We start from the raw sequence: 18,782 nt of genomic DNA on the forward strand, positions 1-18,782 counted from the left end.
GGAATCATACAGTATGTGCCCTTTAGCGCCTGGCTTTATTTGCTCAACATTATGTTTATGAGATTCATCATATTGCTGTATGTAGTTGGAGATAGTTTATTCTCACTGCTGTAAAGTGTGATTTACACATCACACTGTGTAAATATTCCACAATTTTAGTGTCCATTCTACAGTCGGTAGGCATTTGAGTCATTTCCGATTTGGGGCTATCGCGAACAGCCATGGACATGCAAATATGCCTAGGTCAGGGTCACAGGGGGTGGTATTTGTCAAATCTGGAACAGTTTGAAGTCTTGCCCAAGAAGACTTCTTGGAGAGATGGTGGCATCAATATTGAGTCTGGGTGGAGTAACCCCCCACTGCAACACCAGCCTCTCACCTCCCTCCCAGAGTCGGAGGCCAAAAAGGGAGCAGCAGTTGGAGGAAGTATATGGTGCCCATCCGAAGAGCCGCAGTCAGAGGGACCCGCAAAGGCATCTTCCAGGAATCCCATGGAGAAAGCCACATAGCTGGGAACACTTTCGCCTACAGAAACATTCGAATCTAGCACAGCGCTGGGCCTGTCTTCACTTGGCTGTTGGGAAGAGGGAGCATGGGGGTCCTATTCTGGGCACTGGGTTTTCACCTAAACAAGTCCACTCTGTAACCTTGGGAAAGCAGTTACCCCTCTCTGGGGCTTCCTTTTCTCATCTCTCCCATGTTTGACTCTTTCCACTCTGAACTATAATACTGAGAATTGCCTATCATCTAAACTCATTGAGAACAGAGACCACATCTCTTTCCTCTGTATTCCTGAAGCTCTCCGCACCTGTGGGCACAATAGGCCACTGGACAAGAAATGTCTGGCAGTTTAATTTTCTAAAGAAAATGTGGCTTTTATGGGTCCGGCGATGCACATAACGAGGATTAAATCAGGGCATTAAAATTAACAGCCTGGCGTGTGTGCCTGTTCAAATACAGATGTGATAGTGCATCCCAGCTTTATGGAAAAATCCATTTCCATTCTTGTCACACAACTGATCTCCAAAGAAACAGAGCAAAGACTGTCTGTGCATTGTAAATTTATTGACTCACCATTTTATCCAAGGACGTTGGGTAATTAGAAGATTCCAATGTAAATGCAAAGAATTCTCTTCATTTGGGAACATATTTTATCACTTGCTACTGCCTCCTTTCTAATGCTTAGCATTTAAAGGTTATATTGGGGGAGAAAAAAAGACTCCAGACATTATGTAGTTACTGTCTGGAACAGCATTATATTTCAACAGGATATTATCACTCAGGCAAAGAGAAACCATTTTTACTGGGGAGGAAATGATTCCATTGTGTGGTATTATTCAAGCAATTAGGAATCACGTTGTGTGGCAAATGATCAGATCACTGGAGTGTATCGTTGTGCCATTCATGCTTAACAAGTGACGCTGTGCAGAGAAAAAGGCTTTTTTTTTTTTTTGGTAGAGAAGTGGATACTCTAAAGAATTCAAGGAGCTGGGCAGGTGAGCCATGATGTCATTTTGTTTCCAGGAAATTATTTTGGAGTTCCCCTGAAGTTCCCCTGTCTTACTTCACCCATCAGCAAGCTCGCTTCCTTGGAGTCATTCCCTTTAGCAAAGGAAAACTTCACTTGGCCCCCTAGGGCTTCATAGAGAACTGACAACTTAAAAATTGGTGTCGTTCCAAAAATTTGTTGGCAAATCTGTTTAGAATTCAGAACAGATTTTCCTCAGCTCGTTACAAATGACTTCAGTTCCCAAAGCAGGCCACTGGAGCCCATGGCACCCATAAGGAAGAGGGACTCTAGTATTAATGATTATCGGGAAACCATTTATTGGAGAGTGTTATTTCCTGGTGAAAATCCACTCTAATTTGCAACTTGGGAGAACAGAAATGCAGCTGCCTTCTTTCCTCCCTTTGCAGTCAGAAACGGGCTTCCTGCAGCTTGGGGGACCGCAGTGCGCAGGACAGGAAAAGAGTTGGACGATGTCCAGAAGCAGAGGCAGGGGCTTCCCAGCAGTGACAGAAAGAAGAAGGGAAAGGTGCGGGGGTGGGCCCAGCAGTGATGCAGTGGCGGAAGTGGGAGTATTTATAGCTTCAGCTGAAATCAGGAGGAAAGTCCCTGGATCTAGCAGTGATTTTGCGTTGGGAGGCTGGTAACTTGGGTGGTCATAATTGAGAGACCGTCCCAATCGATATGCAAGTCCATGGTTTAACTTTGGGCTACTCTGGTGGCTCAGATGGTAAAGAATCCGCCTGCAATGCGGGAAACCTGGGTTCAGTCCCTGGGTTGAACTCTATCCTCAAGCCCCCCTGAAACCTAAGCTTTCTTTCTGCTTTTAAAAAAATCCTCATGGCCAACAATTCCACTTCTGGGTATATACCCCAAAAAAGGGAAAGCAGGGTCTTGAGGAGATAGCTGTATACTTGTTCATTTTGTTCATTTGTACGCTTATTACTCACAAAAGCCAAAACATAGGACCCAAGTGTCAGTAGATAGGTGAGTGGATAAACAAAATGGGATATAGCCATACACTGGGATATTATTCAGCTTTTAAAAAGGAAGGAAATCTGACACATGCTACATGGATGAACCTTGAGGACATTATGCTAAATGAAATAAGCCAGCCACAAAAAGACAAATCCTATATAATTTCAACTGCATGAGGGACCTAGAATAGCCCAATTCATAAATGCCAAAAATGGCTTGGTGCTTGCTGTGGGTTGGGGGAGGGGAGAATGGGGAGCTGTTATTTAATGGGTATAGAGTTTCAGTTTTGCAAGATGAAAATAGTTGGGGGAGTTGGTTGAACTATATACTTTAAAATGGTTAAGGTAGTACATTAAAAAAAATGGTAAATTTTATACCTGTGCATTTTACCACAGCTAAGGTTAAAAAATCATCATGGAATAGTTCAGATATACAAAAGATATACAGAACAATATAACAAACACCTAACTTAGTATAAAATATGTCAGATATAGTTGGAGCCCTCTGTATGCCCCTTCTCACTCTTAGCCTCTCTACCCCCAAGACAACCACAAATTTGAAGTTATCATTTCCATGTGTATTTTTATATTTTTATTACATATATATCACATATATATATTATAAATCCTATATGTTATATTCTATTATAAATCATTAGGGATATATATATTTACACTAAATGATTTTAATATTTTTGCATGTTAACATTTTATAAATGGCAGCACATGTGTGTATGTGCATGTATCCTCTATGTATGCTTCAGCAACTTGCTTTTTCCCTCCAAAATTAGGTTTTAAAAATGAGTCTATGTTGGGACTTCCCTGGTGATCCTGTGGTTAAGACTGTGCACTTCCAATGCAAGGGGCATGGGTTCAATCCTTTATCAAGGAACTGAAACCCCACATGTTGCATGGGGTGACCAAAAATCATAATAAAATAATTTAAAAAATTAAAATGAGCCTGTGTTGATAGTGTGGCTCTGGGCCATCCTTTTCACTGCTGTATAGTATTTCATCTTATGAATAAACATATCTTTTCTACTAGCCAGACTCAGAACCCAGCCATGTACTCACTCCTCTTTCCTGCCTCCTTTTCACACAGGATGTTGGATTTTTTATTTACAACCAGAGCAACACCCCTTCCTAAGGGGTCAAATTGGATTTTTTATTTACAACCAGAGCAACACCCCTTCCTAAGGGTCAAATTGTCTGGACTCCCTCATCCAAGCCTTCCTTCCTGGGCCTCAGAAGCAGCTTTGTTGGAAATGGTGGGCTGCCTGGTGAGTATGGATTCAGAGCGTTATCTGACCTTTGGAAAGAGTTCTTGCCGTGGGATAAGGACTGAAGGACTGCCTCCACCCCCGGTGGCAGGATGATTCATGGACATGCAATTTCCTAGCTCTTTTTTCCTGAATAGAGTCCAGGTCATGCTGTCAAAGTGTCACTAGTTCACTCTTTAAAAGGGAAAAGGAATCCTTGGGATTTAGAATAACAGAATCATACAATGCGAAATCTAGGAGAGTAACTTACTCCTCCCTCCTTCGCGGACACCTCAGTATGAGATGAGAGATATTTGGGCGTTAGCCAAGCCAACCATCTGAGGAAGTTTCAAGACAGCAGTTACTTGAGGTCTTTCTAGAAGGGGAGGGGGAGGGGTAAAGACTTGACAAGAAGCAGCAGCAGAGTGCTGGAATGGCTGAGCATCAGCCTTGGTGATTAATCAGCGGCATTTAGAGCTCTCTCTCTCTCTCAGCTCAACAAGGCAGGGAACCTCCTGGCAAAAGGCTCTGTTCCAGGATTTCTGACACTTGGTTTTCTGGCCTGTGTCAAGCATTTCTTGAGAACTGTCTGGCCAGTCCCATGCTGGCGCCTGCCACGTTGTTCTTAGCAGGATCTTTGAAGTAGGAAAAGGGCTTCTTCGAGTTCTAACTAGTGCCTTTGACTACATGGAGACTGCTAATTCACCCTAGTTGGCTGCTTGCCCTGTTGCCCCTCTATCCCACAGGCAGGACCTGAAATGGAAGCCCAGAGTTTAGAGTTGACATGAACCATAGAGATGTTTCAGCTCAACACCTGGCCCATCAAGTGGTTAATAATTAATTAATCGATGCCAAGTCCCTAGGGTATGTCAGACTCTGTTCTGGGAATACAGTGATGACCAAAACCAGACATGGCCTCTGCCTTCTTGAAGATCACGTTATGGTGGGTCAGGCAGGGGTAGGGGAAGAGGTAATCAATATTAATCAAGCTATCGCACAAAGGTAAAATATGCCATGCTAGGAGCCAGACTTGGGGAAGTCAGACAGGGCTTCCTTGAGGTGATGCTTGGGCTGAGGTGTGAAGCAAGAGCAGGTGTTAATAAGGCAGAGGGGAGAAGGAGCTTTACAGGAGAAAGGAACAGAAAGGGTAAGAAGGTATGTAGCAAATAAAGGAGGCCATGTGAACTCTTATAGCAAATAGAGACTAGAGTTATGGGATGAAGCGGTCAAGCCAAAGCCATACCACATGGAGCCTTGAGACCTGTGTTAATACTCTGCTGTCTATCCTAAAAGTAATGGGAAACCACTGCAAGTCTTCAGCTGGGGCATGGTATGTGATTGAAATGGAATTTTCAAAGAACTTTTTGATTGCTGTATGGAGAACCAGGGGCTTCCCAGGTGGCTCTGTAGTAAAGAATCTGCCTGTTGATGCAGGAGACTTGGGTTCGATCCCTGGGTCGGGAAGATCCCCTGGAGAAGGAAATGGCAACCCATTTCCACTATTCTTCCCTGGGAAATCCCATGGACAACAAGCCTGGAGGGTATCAGTCCATGGGCTCACAAAGAGTTGGACACGACTGAGCGATTAACACATATATTAGATCTTTACAATCAGATTCTTCTGTATTAAAGTAAAACATTTTTATTGAGATCCTATTAAATAAATATATAACATTAGAGAGAACTGACATCCTTATAATGCTATGTCTCCCCTTTTTTTCCCCAGTTTTGTTGAGATATAATTGACATATAGCACTATATAAGTTTAAGGTGTATGGCGTAATAATTTGACTTGGTACATCATGAAATGATTACCATAGTAAGTTTAGTGGACATCCATCATCTCATATACATGCACAATGAAAGAAATAGAAATTTTCTTCCTTGTGATGAGCCCTCTTACTATTTACTCTCTTAATTTTCATATAATATACAAGTGTTAATTATGTTAATCATGTTGTACTGATACATTATATTCTTTGTACTTATATATTTTATAACTGAAAGTTTATTACCTTTTGACTCCCTTCATCTAATCCTCCTCCCTCCATTCCCCACCTCTGGTAACCACAGATCTGGTCTCTTTATGAGTTTGTTTGTTTTGTTTGTGTTTGAAGTATAGCTGGCCTACAACACTATGGTAGTTCCTGGTGAACAATATCACAATGCAATATTTCTATACATTTTGAAATGATCGCCAGGATAAGTCTAGTTACCATCTGTCACCATCCAAAGAAGTTACATAATTATTGACTATATTCCCCACACTGTACATTTTATCTTGGAGACTTGTTTATTTTGTAACTGGAAGATTATACCTCTTAATCTCCCTCACCTATTTCTCTCCTTCCCCCATTGCCCTCCTCTCTGGCAACCACCTGGTTATTCTCTTTATCTGTTACTCTGTTTCTATTTTGTTTTGTTTTTTCTTTTGATTGTTTTTTTAGATTCCACATGTAAGTGAAATCATACAGTATTTATCTTTCTCTGACTTATTTCACTTAGCGTACTACCCTCTAGGTCCATCCATGTTGTTGCAAATGGCAAGATTTCATTCATTTTTGTGACTGAATAGTATTCCACTGTATAAACCACATCTCTTCTTTATCCACTTATTTATTAATGGTCACTTAATAGTCAAGATTCGGAAGCTTATTTTAAGTGAGAGGTGTTAATGGTTTAGGACTTCCCAGGTAGCTCAGTGGTAAAGAATCATCTGCCAATGAGGAGACACAAGAGACATGGGTTCAATCCCTGGGTTTGGGAAGATCCCCTGGAGGAGGAAATGGCAACCCACTCTAGTATTCTTGCCTGGAAAGTTCCATGGACAGAGGAGAGCATTGCAGGCTATAGTCCATGGGGTTGCAAAGAGTTGGATACAACTGAGTGACTGAGCATGCGTTGGTGGTTTAGGCTAGGGTGGTGCTGGTGGTTGTGGTAAAGAGAAGCAAACATATTTTAGAGATATTTAAGAGGTTAAATTAACATGGCTTGGTGATGGTTTGCATACAGGGGTGACAGCGAGGTGGGTGTCCAGGAAAATTCTTAGGTTTCTGTTCAGTGGACGGTGCTGCTGAGTGAGATGGAGGACCAGGTTTGTGATAGAGGAATGAGTGTTGAGTTGCAGGTGACTTTGTATATAACAGGAGATAGGGAGCAGACCATGAACTATATATGGGTTTGGAACTGAGAAGACAGGTCTGAATTGGAGATCTGTGCAGCCTTGAGTCATCTTGCAAGAATGATTCAGTCAGGATTATAAAAGGAAACAGATGGCACAATCCAATTAGGATAATTCAATGAAGATGAATAAAAGGAGAATATTAGGTTTCTGCTGCATAACAAACAGCACCATAACTTCAGAGGCTTAATAGAGCAAACATTTATTTCTTGCTCACAGGTCTGTGGGTTGGTTGGTAGTTCAGCCAATTTGGGCTGGGCTCAGCTGGCTCAGGCTGACACCAGACTTCAAGTCCCATTCATGTCTGCTCCACAAGCCTGGACCTCTCAGGGAATGGCATCATATCAAAGACTTGGCACTGGCCTCTGCTGCCTGGATTGTGGATGCTATGACACTGACTTCATAGATCATTGAGTAAGCAGCAGGGTAGCTGGAGGAAGAGGCTGGCTGACATCCAGGGATGGGTTGTCCAGTCCATCTAACTGCTGAGAGCCTCCTCTGCAGTACATACATCTGGTGGGTATTTATTAATACATGGATATGATAACTTTCATATTCTGGGCTTAGTCCCAGAAGTTCAGCCACATACCTGCCCTCAAGACAGCTTTGTCACCAATTTTCCAATCTTGTCCCTTCAAAGTCCTAGACCAATTGGATAACCCAGTTGTCACTGCCTATGAGCCAGGGAGGATCCAGTCATCTAAGTCCCAATAAGGTAAATTATGAAATGTTCTGCCTCCTGGGTGGATTTGCCTTCACCACCATTTTCAGGGCCACTCCTCAGCAGTCATTCACTTCTGGCTGGTGCCAGCATACCATACAGATCCATTTGGGAAGCAGATGCAAGAGATCATTGGGAACAGAGGCCATGAGGGCACAAGTGTAACTGAATGAGAGGAGTAGCAGTAAAAATAAGTACCATGAGAGTCTGAGGCACCTGCTTGCATTCTCTTGATTTGCTAACTTATTAGAGCCTGGTTCTGCATATTCCACTTTTGTTTTATAACCAAAAACTGCTAAGCATGTCTATGGTTTCCCAGGTGGCACTAGTGGTAAAGAACCCGCTTGCCAATGCAGGAGACATAAGAGACTCCGGTTTGATCTCTGGGTCAGGAAGATCCCCTGCAGGAGGAAATGGCACCCCACTCCAGTATTCTTGCCTGGAGAATTCCATGGACAGAGGAGCCTTGCGGTCTACAGTCCACAGGGTTGCACAGAGTCGGAACATGACTGAAGTGACTTAGCTCACTCGCTTACATGTCCAAGTTTATGGTTTGGTAGATCAGGTAACACCCAGGTCTTAAAAAGAAAAAACATTGAGTAGAATGCTATTACATGATTTACAAAAACAGGCATGTGAAGTTTTCTTTGGCTCTGTTAATATTTTGTATCATAGTGATAAATTTCTGCACATTGAACCACCCTTGCATTCTTAGTATAAACCCTATTTGGTGACAGCAATTTATTCTTTTAATATGATGCTGGTTGTTTGCCAGTATTTTATTTCAGATTTTAATTTTGGCTTTTCTGGTGGCTCAGTGATAAGCAATCCACCTGCCAATGCAGGAGACATGAGTTCAATCTCTGGGTTGGGATGATCCCCTGGAGAAGGAAATGGCAACCCACTCCAGTACTTTTGCCTGGAGAATCCTATGGACAGAAGAAACTGGTAGGCTACAGTCCTTGGGGTTGCAAAAGAGTCAGACATGACTTAGTAATTAAACAACAACAGCAGCATATTGATATTCATGGGTGAGAAGGGTTTGCAGTTTTATTTTTTGTGTGATTTTTGCTAGGTTTATTTCAATGTTATCTGGGCTTAATAGAATTGATATTTATCAATATCAATAGTATTGATATTTCCTTCTTTGTCTATGGCCTGGAACCCTAAAAACATTAGAATTATCTGTTCCTTAGAGATTTGCTAGAATTCACTCCTGAAATTGTGTGACCCTGCTGTTTTGTGAAGCTTTATCAGTTCTGCTGAATCTTTTTGGATCAGCTCATCCCTTGGTCAGGAAAGCTTTCTTTGACAGACCAAATTACCAGCCAGCAGGCCATTTGGATCCGTGATTCTCAGACTGTGGCGTGGAATCACTTGGGATACCGGTTTGAAGGCCTTTGACCTTTTGAATGAAAATTTCCTAAAGGAGGGGCCAAGTCTGCATTCTGAATGAGCTTCCTGGGTAATTCTCCTGTGCACTCTAGTTTGAATTCCCTGAATTATCGAGCAGCTTCTCTGTGTTAAGTCAAAGACTATTGTGTCTTCAGGCCTCCTTGCTCCTGGATAGATGCCTGTGAGCCAGGCAAAGCCAGAGTGCTCGTCTTCCTTCCCTTGCCGTTGTATCTATTGATGGCCTCAGGGAGGATTATGTGCCCAGCGATTCCCTTCTCCTTTCCCAAGAGCATCCTCTTCGGTCCTGCTTGCCCCCACTTTACCTATGGTGCCGATTTGGTTAGAAAGGTTCATGACGGAGGCTAGAACTCCACTGGCCAGAAGATCAGGGATGGGTAGAGTAAATAACCATCCCAGTTTACTCATAACTTCCTGCTTTAGCACTGAAAGCCCCATGTCCTGAGAAACCCCTAAGACCCAGGCAAACAAGGACAGTGGGTCATCCTATATCCTGCATCAGAACTGGTATGTAGCCCATTCACCTCTCACCACACTTAGCTGTCCACAGATTATTTCTGGGAAGTCTGACTAGATGAATTGGAAAGAACAACCTTCCCACCACCATCACCATCGCCCTAAACTATACTTAGCGCCCTAAATTCTGGAGCTGCTCCAAACCTAAACAAGATTCACATGCACATTAAAGTTGGAGAAGTACTGCCCCAGAGCACTTGCTGTCAAGCCTGGCTACACAGCAGAATCACCAGGGGAGTTTTTAAAAATGCTGATACTAGTAATTCTGATTAACTTGGTCTGGATGTGACCTGGCTGTCTGAAATTTTTCCAGCTTTGTGTGTGTGTGTGTGCTCAGTTGTGTCTGACTCCTTGTGACCCCATGGACTGTAGCCCTCCAGGCTCCTCTGTACATGGGATTTTTCAGGCAAGAATCCTAGAGCGGGTTGGCATGCCTTCCTCCAGGGGATCTTCCCGACCCAGGGATCGAACCTGTTTGTCTTGCATCTCCTGCATTGGCAGGTAGGTTCTTTATCACTGCGCCACCTTAACACGGTATAAGTTAAAGTGTTCAATATAATGATTTAAGTATACATTGTGAAATAATTACCATATGAAGGTTAGTTAACAAATCCGTCACCTCATAGTTTTTTAATTTTGCAGTGAGAACATTTAAGATCTACTCTCCTGGCAAATTTCCAGTACATAACACAGTATTGTTAACTTTAGTCACTCTGCTGTGCATTAGATCCCCAGAACTTATCTTAAAATGGAAAAGTTGTGCCCTTGGACAGATATCTCCCCATTTCTCCCACACCTCAACCCCTGGTAACCACCATTCAACTCCATTTCTACGAGTTTGAATTTTTCAGATTCCACATATAAGTGGGATTATGCAGTATTTATCTTTCTCTGACTTATTTCACTTAGCGTAATGCCCTCAAGTTTCATCCATGTTGTTGCAAATAGCAGGCTTCCCTCCTTTTTAATGGGCTTCCCAGGTGGCACTAGTGGTAAAGAACTTACCTGCCAATGCAGGAGACATAAGAGACATGGGTTTGATCCCTGAGTCTTGAAGATCCCCTGTAGAAGGTCATGGCAGCCCACTCCAGTATTCTTGCTTGGAGAATCCCATGGACAGAGGAGCCTGGCGGGCTACAGTCCATGTGGTTCCAAAGAGTCGGATACGACTGAAGCGACTTAGCACACACTCCTTTGAAATAGCTGAATAATATTCTATTGTATATATGGTATCTGGATTTTTTTTAAAGCTCTTCAAGTGATTCTAATGGACAACCAAAATTGAGAACCACTGCTCTAGAGAGCAGAATGTGTTCAGCCCAGATGCTAGGGTAGACTTGGATGACTGTCTAAATCTAACAGTCTTGTACTGTGTTGATTTTCTACCCCCTCCATCAGCCCTCTTAATCTTCAAAAGGATAAAGGCTAGCATTTCTGTTGGCCCACCCTTCTTCCTTTCTTATGTAATAGTCCTGATTCTATACCATGCCATACCATATAATACCGCACCATACTACTATAAGGTGCCAGCCACAGTCCCAGATACTTCATTATTATCACAACAGGGATCACCCCCAGTCCAACTCCAATTGCCTCCATTAACTTCTTCCCAACTCTTGTGCCTTTGGACTTCTATTGTCTTTGTGATCAGTACCATCCAGTGTAACACTGCGTATGAGTTGGTTTTTATTGTTCTCTAGGTTTTTGGTCTTTATTTTTTTAAAGATCTTTTTTGATGTGGACCGTTTTTAAAGACTTTATTGAATTTGTTACAATATTGCTTCTGTTTTATGTTTTGGTTTTTTGGCCACAAGACATACGGGATCTTAGCTTCCTGATCAGGAATCGAACCCGCACCCACTGTACTGAAAGGTGAAGTCTTAACCACTGGACTGCCAGGGAAGTCCCTGGTCTTTATTTTATTAACCAATGCTTTTTGATGGCAAGTGGCAGAAGCCTCACTCAGCTTGGTTTCTGTAAAAAGTCAGTATATTGACTCATAAGAGCAAATGCAGGTGTACTGACTTCATTCAGGCATGACTAGGTGCAGGTCCTCAGATAATGTCATCAGAAAAATGACTTTCTCTCCTTCTCTTAATGCCCATGTCCTCTCTTTATGCTTCATTCTCAGGCAAGATCTTTTCACTCGGTAGTGAAAATGGCCATTCTAAGGTGCAGTAGGTTGAGGGTTTTAATTCTCATCAAACTTTGGAATCCCCATCAGATAATTGTGTTTCATGCCCCTGGTCCGGGCTCAGCAGCTGGGGCTCTCAAGCTCTAGAGCATGGGCTCGAAAGTTGTGGTGCATGGGCTTAGGTGCCCCATGGCATATGGGATCTTCCTGGATTAGGGATCAAACCCATGTCTCCTGCATGGGCAGGCAGATTGTTTACCACTGAGCCACCAGGGAAGCCCCAGGAGTGTAAAATTGTATAGGCACTCTGGAAAACAGTTTATCAGTTTCTCAAAAAATTAAATATGCAAATACCATAAAACTCAGCAATTACACTCCTGAGCATTATCTCAGAGAAATGAAAACTTGTGTCCATACAAAAACCTGTATGTGAATGTTCATAACAGCTTTATTTGTAATAGCCTAAAACTAGAATCAGTCCAGCTGTTCTTAAACTGATGAATGGTAAACAGACTGTGATATTCCATACTATGAAATTCCATACCGTGTAGTATTCCATACCATGCTGAATCTCCAGAGAATTACGCTGAATATAAAAAGCCAGTATCAAAAGGTTACATACTGTGTGATTGCATTTATAGAACATTTTTGAAGTGACAAAATTTTAGAAATGTAGAACAAACGAATGATTCAGGGAGTCAGGGACAGGAGTGGGAGAGAGGTGGGTGTGGTTATAAAAGGGCAATCAGAGGAGGGATCCTTGTTGGGACTCTTCAGTATCTTGACTGTGGTGGTGGATAGATGAGCCTACACAGGTGATCATATTGTATAGAACTTACACACACTCAAGTAAAGTGAAACTGGGGAAATTGGAATAATATCAGTGGATTATATCAATATCCTAGTCATGATATTATTATACAGTTTTCCAAAATATTGCTGTTGGTGGAAATTGGGCAAAGGATACACAGAATCTCTTTGTATGATTTCTTACAATTGCATGAGGATCCACAATTACCTCAATAAAAACTTCAATAAAAATGTGTTACTATGTTGAAGTTTGACAGAAAACAACAAAATTCTATAAAGCAATTATCCTTCACTTAAAAAATAAATAAGTTTAAAAAATGTGTTATTTACTGTAGGATGAGACAATGGGCTTGAAAGCTACTGCAGTTCTCTGTAAAGAACTTAAAGTTCCATTCACCACAAAATTTTTACTGTTTCTTCTTCTGAACTCCTATTACAGTGCTTACCATACTGTTATATAATTATCTGTAGACTGTCTCCCTGACCACACTAAGCTACTTAAAGTTGAGGCCATGATTTATTCTTTGTAACCTTAGTAGTTCCATTTAAGCCTCAATATGCTTTAGTTGAACTGAATTATTCAGCTCTATATACATCATGGAGTTTTGTATATAATTAATCTTGTTGATTTGAAATAACACCACAGTATGGTGCATGAGATGTCTTTTTGCTTTGTTCTTCGGCAGAGATGGGGGGAGGGGTTGCTCCTCAGCTAAGTAACACACTTCCTACCGGGATAAAAGTAATGACAGCGAGGGCGTTTTTGTGGCTTGTCTTTCCTCCACCCTAAGATGCCGTGTCATTGGTTGACCATCAATTTAATAAGACCTTTTAAGGGGGGAGGAAAGAATTAGGTAGTACGTTTGATTCCAGAAATGTTAAAACCCGAGGCCATTGTACTCCTTTAACTCAAAGAATGATGGTAAATGAAAGAAAAGCGACTCTCCAGTCTGAAAAGCTGCCTTTCTCTCCTGGGAGATGCTGGTTGGTTTCCTGAATTAGATGCTGTATTGAAAAAAAGAGAGAGAGAAGGAGAGAAAGACAGAGTGGGAGGGAGGACACAGAGGAGAGGGGGAGGGGGAAAAGGGAGAAGGAGAGAAAGAAAGAAATTTCCTGAAGTGTAGGAGGTGACTGTTGGAGAAAGGGACATGTCTAAAGTGAGTTATACCACATGAACACGAAAAATCTGGAGTGTTTTTTAAGCTAATATTACCCACCGAAACCAAAGGGTGGAAGATTATGCGTTCCTGCCGGCTGATGCTGCTGACAGCATGCTGTTTGGACGGAGTCCCAGGAACTGCTGGCAGAAGCATAATTTCTCTTTAACTCTTTAAGTGCTAGTACAGTCACTTGCCTTCTCTTTCCAAATTCAGATCTCCTTAGGACTCTGTTCAAGTCTTCAGGATACCCCTTGTTGCTAGTTACAATCAAAATAAAATCACTTCCTTCTGTGGCATGATTTGGTAGTCCCCCCCACCCACCCTTCCCCAACAGTCTCTGGCCCCTTCAGAAAAATTCACCTCATTGGCCAGCAACAGATACTTGGAATTCCTCCCTGGCAATAGGAATTCTCCTTTTCAGCCTTTGCTTTTAAATGCAAATAATCTCAGAGTGGGGATACAACTTGCTATAATGTAAATCAGTTTGTCAAGAGATTAATGAATTCTCAAGCACACAAATACAATACAAAATGAAAAATGTATGAATAAAGGACTGTTTTGGGGACCTTGGCCTCTAGAACCTGTTGGCAGAGAATAGTTTTTTTTGGACACTCATTTTCTGGCATTTGTCAAACGAAGGTGAAGTGCAATAATTTTAAGGTAGTTCAAGTCAGCACCCACTGTATTTCAGGCTAGGTACTGGAGATACACTTGAGGACATCAGAATGAAGTGCAGGGGAATAAAATATATGAAGGGTAATTATAAATGCTAAGTGCTGAAGGATAGCAGAATATGCCACTCCAGAATAATGCCACTGTGCCATAAGGATCAATTTGAGTTTAAAGCAATTGAGAAGAAGCAGATACATGAAAAGGTCTCTGTTTGCCTAAAAGCAGGCTATAAATTTGAAGAGGCTTTCCCCCTCCCCTCTCTTTTCTCCCCAAGAATGAGAAAAGTTAATAACTGCAGACAACTATAGACCCTCATCAAGTCAGAGACAAGGCCAAAGGAATCTACATACAAAACCTAAGTAGTCCTTATCTTCCACTAGTTTCCCCCGAGCATTTGTCTTCCCACAATTTGCCACCCTAGAAACTCAAAATCCTTCTCGTTTGTCTTGTATCTCTAGAAAGGCATTGGTCTTTTATTCTGATATTATATAAGCCAAGTTCTAACCTCCCCTTTGAGTTACTATCTTTGAGTGCTCCCAGTGTGTGCATGATACACATGCTAATAAACTTCTGCTTGTTTTTTTCTTGTGTGCTCAATCGCTTCAGTCACGTCTTGTGACCCTATGCACTGTATTGACTGCCAGACTGGCTCAATAGTTGTGGCACATGGGCTTTAGTTGTCTGTGGCATGTGGAATCTTCCCAGACCAGGGATTGAACCTGTGTCCTCTGCTTTGGCAGGAGGATTCTTAACCAGTGGACTATCAGGGAAGTACTAAAGACATTAACAAGAGAAAAACATAAGTTTAATAACATGTTTACCTCTTGTTACTTGGGAGATACCCAGGAAAAATGAGTAACTCTGAAATGGCCCAAGACATCACCTTAATTATTATCTGCAGTTAAAGGCAGAAGAACAATGTTGGAGGGCAAGGGAGCCTGTTATGGGAGGATATCAGAAAAAGCACAGTAAAGGAGAGTAAGTTTGTTTACAGCTTTAGGTAGATGTCTTCTCCATTGATGAGCATTTCCTGTGATTTAGAGCTGTTAATCTTTTCCTGTTACAGAGAGGGAGACACACTTACAAATGGAAATTTCCTTTATAAATTTAAATGTCCCTTTCAAAAAGATAGCTTCTAATTGTTTTTTAGAACTTCTCCTGTGTCTGCTGTTTCTTGAAAATAACCTGTCAAAATAATTCTTTTGTGCAAAGAAGCATATTTTGGGGTCTCATATTCTCCACTTCACCTGGAAGACTTAATATTGTTAAATGTCTGTGGTTCCCAAAGCAATCTACAAATTTAGAGTAATCCCTGTCAAAATCCCATTAGCGTTCACAGAAATATAAAAAAAAATCCTAAAAACTCATATGGAACCACAAAAGACTTTTTTTTTAATTTTTAAAATTAATTAATTACATTTGGCTGTGCTGGGTCTTTGCTGTTCTCTAGTTACAGAGCGGGGGCTACTCTTCATTGTGGTGCGTGGTGCATTCTCACTGTGGTGGCTTCTCTTGTGGAGCACAGGCTCTAGGTGTGCGGGCTTCAGTAATTGTAGCACATGAGCTCAGGAGTTGTGGCGCACCTGTTTAGCTGCCCCATGACATGTGGAATCTTCCTGGACCAGGGATCAAACCTGTGTCCTCTGCATTGGCAGGCAGATCCCTAACCACCATACCACCAGGCAAGTCCCACAAAAGGCTTTAAATAGCTAAAGGAATTCTGATAAAGAAGAACAAAGCCAGAGGCATAACACTTCCTGATTTCAAACTATATTACAAAGCACAGAAATTAAAACAGTATAGTACTGGCATAGAAACAGACATATAGACCAATGGGACAAAATAGAGAAACCAGAAATAAACCCATACATACATGGTCAACTAATCTTTGCTAAGGGCACCAAGAATACATAATGGAGAAAGGATAGGCTCTTCAATAAATGCTGTTGGGAAATCTGGATATCTCCATACAGAAGAATGAAACTGGACTGCTATCTTACATCATATAATAAAATTATATTATAATTAAAATATAATTCATTAATTATGATTAATTAATCTTACATCATAAAATAAAATCAAAATAGATTGAAGACTTAATTGTAAGACCCAAAACTATAAAACTCCCAGAATAATACATAGGGGAAAATTTCCTTGATGTTGGCCTTCACAATGACTTTTTAAATATGACAGCAGAAACAGGAACAGGAGCAAAGATAAAGAAGTGGGACTACATTAAACTAAACAAACAGTCACTGCCTCACTTGCAAGATGTGTATAAACATGAGGGACCTATGGGAAATTGTCTTCTACCGAAGGATACATACACTTTAATTCTACTTAGATTAGTTTTTCTCATTCAGTCTTATTTAAAACTTTTTTTTTCATGGTATATATATACACAACATAACAGCACTAAGATTTGTCCAAGGTGTGCAAAAGATTCTGTCCTCTTTCACACAACAGTTGCAGAGAAGTGTGAAAGGAGGAATTCATGGACACTGTGGACAGAAACCAGGCAAAGTATTAGAAGTTTGGCTGGTTCACTTGGGAGATGAGGGAGTGAGGCTAGTAATGCTTCTCAAGGAAGAAGGCAACAGCTGTTCTGTCTTCTGATTCAGCCCCCTGGCAGAGGTCTATCACGTCTGCCTTAGATCTACTAGGAAAGGTCTCAGAAGTTTCTACAGTTGTTTCTGGCTCCTATAAAGGAACTTTGGGCCTCCCAGGAAGACTTCCCCCAAATAGAAAAACTACCATGGGAATCCACAGATGAGGCATTGACTAGTCTTTAGGGTCTTACTGCCTGAGATTGGGTTTAAAATTCTGGTGAAGATGACCCACTGGAGAATGAGAAATTGACCGAATCAAAGCTAGGTAGATTCTTACAGTCAACCCTACTGCCCTGGAAAATTCCCCTCATGTTGAAACCAGGTAAGAACGTAAGAGATGTTATCTTGGTGATGGGGCAACAAAAGCCCTGGATTAAGGTGAAATCCTCAAAGAAGGTCACTGTTGTGCAAGTCAAGCCCCTGTAATCCAGCAGGTACAAACCCATTAGCTTCAGCCAGGAAGCCACACTGGTTATAACTAGTGTGAAGGGGTCCTCAAAGTTGAAATCAATGGTGTCAGCCATAAAGAACTTTGCTGCTTGATGTAAAGTGTTGGGTGGATTAAAAACAGTGAAGTTTGTTTGGTTGCATCATGAGCTGTTGCTATGCTGCTCAATTGCAAAGCCCTTTTTCTTTAATAGCATAGACCCACTCCCTCCCTCTATGTCCCCAGTCTCTCCCTCCACTACCCTAAACTTGGCCACTTTTAGGAAAAAAATGATTTAGAATTGGGGCCAAGATTTTACTTACCCCAAGCAGGATCGAAAACCTTATGCACCCATCAAAGGGGAATTTGGGAGAAGTGAGGGATTCAAACCATTATGGCTCTATTGGATACAGATGCCCAGTCACTATCCTACCGGATCTGAGGAAGGAAAAGGCCCTCAGATCTAGCTAATAGTATTTAGGCATGGTTGACAGTGGGGAAGGAAATCTAATCAATGGGGTCCATTAGGCCAATTTAATGTACTGTCATTTTTGCTTCCTCATCTGAATGTATAGTAGGAATTGGTGTGTTATATCTTCATCCCATAAGTGCCAAAGATGATTTTTGACATTGGGAAGAGCAGCATAGACAGAAACACTAGTGGGGAGTTGTCTTGGTCAGTCCAGGATGCTATAACAAAATAATACAGACTGGGTGATTTATAAACAACACAAATGAGTCTGGCAAGTCCAAGATCAAGGTGCTAACAGATTCATTGTCTGGTGAGGACCCACTTTCTGGTTCATAGATGATCATCTTCTTGCTGTGTCCTCACCTGGAAGAAGGGGCAAGGGAGCTCTCTGAGGTCTCTTTTATAAGGGCACTTATTTCATTCATGAGGGCACCACCCTCATGACCTAATCACCTTCCAAAGGCCCTACCTCCTAAAACTATTACCTTGGGGGTTAGATTTCAACATATAAATTTTGGGAAAACACAGAAATGTAGTCTATAGCAGAGGTGTAAATAGTTTTTCAATCTACTTCTTATGATTCACCAGAAGCTAACAAACCCCCCAGGAAGAGAAAGGGAAATCACAGCCTTGATTAAAGACTTAAAGACATCAGAGATCTCAAAATGACAGCCCTTAATGACCAGTAAAAAAAAAAAAAAAAAAATGACTAACAAAAGCTAAAGGCTTATAGCAGATTATTACCAACTGATTTCAATTGTTGCTCCCAAAGCCCAGGCTGTTTCAGACATAGTGACTGCAACTGAATCCATTACACAGGCTGATGACAGGTGGTATGCAGTCTTAGATGTCACAAACATGTTCTGTGCCATCTTACTGACATTTGAGGAGCAAGGTCAATTCGCATTCAAGTAGCAAGGCTCC

General features: G+C 41.6%; 1 protein-coding gene across 1 annotated transcript in view; it reads left to right on the plus strand.

Moving 5' to 3' along the window:
• The first annotated feature begins 3,677 nt into the window (after nt 1-3,677).
• The window catches only part of MED14 (mediator complex subunit 14), a 172,271-nt gene continuing 157,166 nt past the window's right edge, over nt 3,678-18,782 (plus strand). Inside the window, exon 1 of the mRNA XM_061410414.1 lies at nt 3,678-3,764. The gene's annotated coding sequence lies outside the window, so the exon portion shown is untranslated. The remainder of the gene's footprint in view (nt 3,765-18,782) is intronic.

Source organism: Bos javanicus, chromosome X (genome assembly GCF_032452875.1).
Source record: "Bos javanicus breed banteng chromosome X, ARS-OSU_banteng_1.0, whole genome shotgun sequence".
Classification (NCBI taxonomy): Eukaryota; Metazoa; Chordata; class Mammalia; order Artiodactyla; family Bovidae; genus Bos; species Bos javanicus.